The sequence below is a fragment of the Colias philodice genome, chromosome 15 (genome assembly GCF_061535455.1).
Source record: "Colias philodice isolate Cphi_HAF_F1 chromosome 15, ilColPhil1 Martin Lab GWU primary, whole genome shotgun sequence".
Taxonomy (NCBI): domain Eukaryota; kingdom Metazoa; phylum Arthropoda; class Insecta; order Lepidoptera; family Pieridae; genus Colias; species Colias philodice.
Genome location: NC_143100.1, coordinates 5,744,596 through 5,751,686, shown reverse-complemented (window position 1 = coordinate 5,751,686; position 7,091 = coordinate 5,744,596).

The following is a 7,091-nucleotide window of genomic DNA, read 5'->3' as shown; positions in this document are numbered from 1 at the left end:
ATAATATGTATTATGTTTCTAATTTTCTGATAAATAAAAACAATTGTAATTTACGAATATATTGATACTAATTAAACGACTTAGGAGCAGTTGTTTTATAAAAAAAATATTTATTAATAAGAAATCTTCAATTGAATATAGTTATTTGTGTATGTGTTTGAAATCTTTAACTATTATTCCTTATTCATGTTCTCACTTATTAACATGTATGAAAAAATAAAGGGCGTAGTCGTATACAAGTTCTGTACAATAATATGATTCAAGATAAAACTTTTCAAATTATTCTTCAGCAGAATGTTAATACAAGCAACGTTAGCGTATTCAGTCTGCGATCCCACCTACACCTGCGACGTATAGGACTATAGGTATCATACAGTAGAGCAAAAGTTTCAATATTACTTTATCATTTTAATATACCATAATGGATAACAATTAAATAAACTTGTTTACGCAGTGATAATAGCTTCTGAAGTAGATTTATAGTTGCATGGCTCCCCCTGTTTCCGCGAAGTTAGCAATATTTTGTTTGTGATACAGTAAAGTTGAATATCAAGTGAACAATCCGAAATGTTACGCAGGGAATGTCAGATAAAGAGACGAAGATAAATACTAGTGGAGATTTTCCTTTTGTGAATCGGCTTTTATGAGAAGCTATGCAGTTATGCAATTATACTATTCCTTTTTAAAGTACGCGCTTACCGAGATGATATTACGCTGAACAAAGTAAGACAAAGGGAAAAGATTTAAAACTGTCTCTAACTTTTGTATCGTCTGCTTTCGTTTTATTAATGTGAACATGGCGTCAACAGCTTGTATGAAATCGTTGAGTCTAAATTTATAGATACGTTTTTCAATAGTTATTCTATTAAATTCATAAACAATAATTATCGAAATAATACGTATAATTTTTACCCAACCATGATTATTGGTCAGATTACTTTATCTCACTTATATACGAGTCATGCATTTTAGGAGGTTATGTCTATCCTGGGATATGGAAAATTGTCTGGACAATAATATACAAAATGGATATGAACGAAATATATTTTAAGGTATTATGGTGTTATGTTACTGTACATGTACTAGAAAGAAATAAATGAATTTATTCTTATTATTATATTTTAAGGCCGGTAAGACACTTCCATCGTCCATGGCTTTACAAAGCACTCGCTTTTGGACGCTGATAACTTTCATCGGGTGAAGCGACTTTTCTTTTTAACCGACTTCAAAAAAAGGAGGAGGTTATCAATTCGACCGGTATGTTTTTTTTTTATGTATTTACACCGATTACTCCGAGGTTTCTGAACCGATTTACGTGATTCTTTTTTTGTTCGATGCGGGATGGTGTCGAATTGGTCCCATAAAAATTTTATTCGGATAGGCCCAGTAGTTTTTATTTTATGAGCATTTTTGTCTGTATATTTGTAAATGTTGCAAGTGCAAGTTTGAAGTCGGTTGTTTTTAACGCAGTTATCACTTGTCATAAAACTTACGTTTTCTCTAAAAAATAGAATATATTATTATCATTGACCAAAAAAAAAATTAGAAATAAATATTTCGATAACATTTTAAACTCGTATAGATAAAACTCTATCTTCAGAAATGTTTTCAGATAAAATTTTTTATGACATATACATATACACGTGTACGATTATACAGGGTGTCCCAAAAAGTAGTGATGAACGAAAGCTGGGAGGTAGATCAACCAACAAATCGTTGCTCTATAGAAGGGATAAGAACGTTTCAGAGGTGCTAATTGGTAGTCCTATAAGGGTGATAAGAACGTTGTATAAACCCCAAAGTGGCGCATTTATAAAGCCATTTGATGGTATTGTGTTGCTGTAGCAGCAACTCAGATGCCAATTGGACCTATAGAAGAGTACACTTATAGAATCGCGATGCTGTTATAGAGCGAAGTAGTGTTTTAGGAGTAACCGCAAATCTTTTGTAGCACGAAGTTGCGATGTACGAGCCACTGCGACGCGGACGCTATAATTATAATACAAAATGGTAAATCGTGTACCAGTTGATAATACGAGTAAATGACTATAGGAACCATCATCGTGGTGTCGAGTATTAATTTACGTTACGCTGTTAATTATGTTACGCTGTTAATTATGTTAGATACATAAACTGACTTGTGAATGAAATTTTACTGATAGATTATATGCATAATTACGCTGTTTTTTTAATGCCCCCCTCGAATTATTGAGTTTTAAGTAATTAAAAAGTAATTTTACATCAAATTGCTGTATAGGATGCCAAATAGCAACTCCGTGGCTATTATACATCCGCAAACCAAGCCGCAAACGAACGTAGTTTTGACAACTGTCATGCCATATACTGGATTAAATTAGTAGGGTTCCCTGATGTAAATAGAAAACCCACACAATATGTTTTTTTTGTATTTTCTAGTGTAAATTCCGATTTTTAGATTCCGATCCCTAAGTGTCAAGCAAAACACTAGAGTCTGAATGGTCTGCTTCTGAATTATCACACACCACATGATGGCTGTTAACTTGGTTTTGTTCATAGGATGTAACAGATTGTACGGAATCATTGTCCGTATTCGAAGCCTCACCTTGAATTTGTCTGGTGTCAATCGTTACTGAAGTTGCGATTTTTTTAAATAGCTTTCTTACTTGTCTTACATAATATGTTCTACTTCGTTTAAACCTTTTCGATTCTTCTAAATGCATGATTATTAAATAGAACCCTTCAATTATTTACGATACGGTGCTGACAATATGGCAGGTTTTTGTTGTTTTAAAGTGACAGAAACTCTCTTATAGGCCGTATATCTCTCGTAAGTGTCGCATTTTACTACATTAATACGCCGTTTTTGTAACATAACAGAGTTATTAACTCTTTTATACAGTAAATCATATAACTCTGACCACTCAGCTATTAAACCACTGCGTTATAATGGGCAGAAAAACACTAATATAATTCAATTAGGTTACAAAGAAGTGATATAAAACTCGGATATATCACCTAAGAGCCTATACGCATTATGCGGGTAGCCGCATTGCGGGTAGCCGTCCGGCTGACCGCAAGCACAATTATGTACGTAACCGCAGACCGCACAGTGCGCATAGAAATGAATATTACGTACATAATTGTGCTTGCGGTCAGCCGGACGGCTACCCGCAATGCGGCTACCCGCATAGTGCGTATACGCTCTAATTGCTCTATTATGGAGTTTCAGCAACCATGAAGATTCACAGTGCTATAATAGTAATAAGGAAAACCATTACAACACTAAATTGTCCTATTGTAGATTTTTTTACGCCTCTATAGGCATGGGACTATAAAGGTTACCCTACAATCGTTTATTGCACTAATTTGCTGTAAAAAAGAGACCACTAGCGCTGTTATGGGATAATATCGCCCTGTTATTGCTGTATCAAAATCTGGATAAGAGCTGCTCTATAAACGCCGTATAAAATAGTGATATAAACGTTTACATCACCTTGTTATGGGACAAATTTGCTGTGTATGATTATACAGCAAAATCATCTCATTAAACGCTATTATACAACAAGCTTGTCACCGCGACACTGTTATACGTCATTTAAAAAGCTTTTTAGTGATGTAAGTTATTGTTATAGGACATCTTTGCTGGTTGGTTGGTTAATATATATATATATATATATATATATTAAATTTATATATCGAGGACCTAGAGGGCTATCCGAATCACCCCCATGTATGGTATGCGATTTTTCGTATTTTCGGAGTTATGACATTTTTTTCAATTTTTCATCTACTTATCGATGCTTGATTTTTTTTTGTGTGCTAAGCTGATAGATAGACCAATTCATTATGGTAACATTTACCTCAGATCTTTGAATAGAATAAAAAAAAGAATTAAATTCCAAGAACGATAAAATTACCCAGTATGTTCACAACTTCAAGGGCCCTTAAAAATTAAAATCACATTAAAAAAAAATACCGTTTGGCTTTTAAAAACTTGCTCTATCTATCAGGTAGCTACCCTGAAAATTTAATTTTATTATTCATAAGGCTTCAATCTAAAAATAGCAATCTTAATGTGGTAAGTGCAAAATTTTAATTTACATGATGATGACATCCTGTATATGACTTTTTTACTATTGTTATAATCGAAGTACATGGACCTGTGACACGGACGTCTAATCTCGAGATTGGCCTTTATGAGAATTGCCTCGTCTATATACTATGACAATGATACCGAACTCTTCAAACTAAATAATAAAATGCCTTAAGGTCACTCACGATCAACTCACGGCAGAAGCGTAGTAGGTACTATTATATATTCTGTGCCAAAAGGTTACAAATGCACTCGAATGTGTAAATCGAAACCTAAATCTAAGTCATTCGCAAATCGCAATGAAAAACGTATTCACGTTATAGTGGTGAGGAAATTGCGTTTTATTTTATTTCGAGTGGGGATTTTCTCTTAGAAAGGTTCCAGGTTCGTCGGTCAGATAAAGTGCGCTCAAATATAAAGTTTCAATTTCCCGCCGTTCGGGCGACGTGCGGTGCCTTCCCAAATGACTGCCCGCTTTGATCTGACCCTCTCTCATATTCTTTTACATCTCATCGATGCTTCATTAATTATTCAAATTTCCAATGACATGTGCTTCTTTTCACATTGGTTTCGTATTTTATTATAATGTTTTCAGTGATTGTGATTGACATGAACATTAAAAAAAATCTGTGATTTGGTTTCCGTCAAGACAAAATATCGTACCTCAGAAAATATCATATTTCACATGAACACGAGCGGTATATGCCGCATACGTTGAATGATCATTACAAACAAGAAATTCGTAGACATACGGGCGTATCTTACCTTCGTAACACATTTCAGCAAGCTTTAATTGTGATAGCAAAACAAGTTTTACTATTTATTGTTGTGTTAAAAGTATAAATATTTTTAATACCCATATAAACTAACATAATATTATACCTACCATGCATAGGTTAAAACATTTCTTCCGAATATATCTATTTATTAACATTTTGATAATGCAAGTTACGATTAATTACGAAATCCAAGTTATAACAGCAAATGTATATAAAATAAATCATTCTTAAATATGTTAACCTGAAAATTCAATCTCCGAACAATGGGATCATATTAGCATACAAAAGGTTTCACATATTTTACGCAAATCCGTTATATTTTGAGTTATCTTCGCACAAAAAGGCAAATACTCTGCCCCTGACCTGGGAAACAAATTTAACGCGAGCTTGAATTCTGAGGAAGTATTCGATTGTGTGAAGTAGGTATTACATTTTAATTGAGCGTGGGTCGAGTTTATTAAATTTGTAGTAAATTGAAAATTGATAAGTTTCAAAATTGCAGAATAATTAATTTCATCAACTTAAAATCACAATGATTTATTTTGGGTGTCGTAAAAGTGTTTAAATAAAATAGTTCGGACGGTATATGTGGATTCGGTCTGTTAGTAGTGGGTGGTGCAGCTGCGCCGCATCTCATTCGCGGCTGATTGTCAATACTACGAGCATCGCAAAACCATTGTGTATCCGCATACGAGTACATCTTGTATTTTGGATTTTCCGTGAATCAATTCCATCATTCGGCAACGTTGTGTTTATAAGCGTGCGTTTCGTCGGTCGATAATAATTTGACATGAATAGCATAATCCGAACGACCACAGCTTATCATGTTTCAATATGAAATGTAGGCGAACGTTACAACTCGTATGGAGCGGATTTATTTGGGCCTTGATAACATTAACATATATGGAAACTAATTTAAACTTTATGACTAAAACAAAATAATATGCTGCTTTTCTAAAGAAATTGAGTTAAATAAAAGCTTCAAACAAAAACATGTTACTAAAGTCTCCGCTTTGTTCGATGATATAATATTGTGTTCAAAATACAATTAATAGTGGATACGTACTCTTTATAGTTATCCTAAATCACATTTATGATTTCTATCACACCTTCACGAAGATCAATATTAATTCTGAATTCGCACAAAGCGCTTTCAGTAAACGTTTAAAGTTATTTAATTTCACGTACGAAAGGTCGTGAATGAGGTCGCATTTTGACCAATCATTCAATCAGTGTGTTCGTAATTGATGGTTATCGTGTGGCGGGTCTCGTTAGCAAATGTTGTTTGCATTTGTTACGAATGTAGTCTATGTAATTGATAACACCTAGATTACGCTAAAGATATATGGCTAGAATAAAGTTCACAAATTATACATAGCATTGCGTGATCATCAAGCTAGATTACCTATGCACAAAATAAAATATATAGTTATCTATAGATACAGTATATTTATGGCGGTATACAATTTTATTACTTACTATTATTTCGATGAAATTAATGTAATCCATCGATTATGTAGTCAGAATTATTTATTTATGACGAAATATACGCTTACTACATCCAATCCATATCTTTCATGAAATGCGACTATTTCATGAAATGAGCAAATTTATGATATGGCCGCGACATATACATGTGTATTTAGATTTAAATAGTTTTTTTTGTAAGTATATATTAGTTTATTTTTATTTATTTATTTCTTTCTTTATGTCAGGCAGCATTGCCCAAGTAATAGAAGCTCATTATTATATGCAATGCATTATGCATTGCATATATTAATGAGCTTCTAAATGTAAAATAATGGAAAGTAAGTAAGTAAGTAATGTAAAATAACGTAAATGGAAGCATATATATAACATGTAATTTGATACCGATATAATATGCTACGTATGTATATGGAATACACATAATATCTACTCCATTGTTGAAGTAGACAATAAGACAAAATTGCGTGTTCGTCCTTCTTAACAACGATAATAATATAAATCAGGGTACAATACCTGACATAAATAGCACGAAGAATTTATTGTATGAGAAGTATGACAATATGCTTATGCCTTATCCTGTTCAGGTAATTAATTTAATTAAATCACTAAGTACATAGTATAAACAAAGTTTTTCTGTCCCTATGCCTCTTTGTATGCTTAAATCTTTAAAACTAAGCAACGGATTTTGATGCGACTCTTTTTAAGATGAATACTTCAAGAGGAAAATTTTACTATATAATTTATAGGTTTTA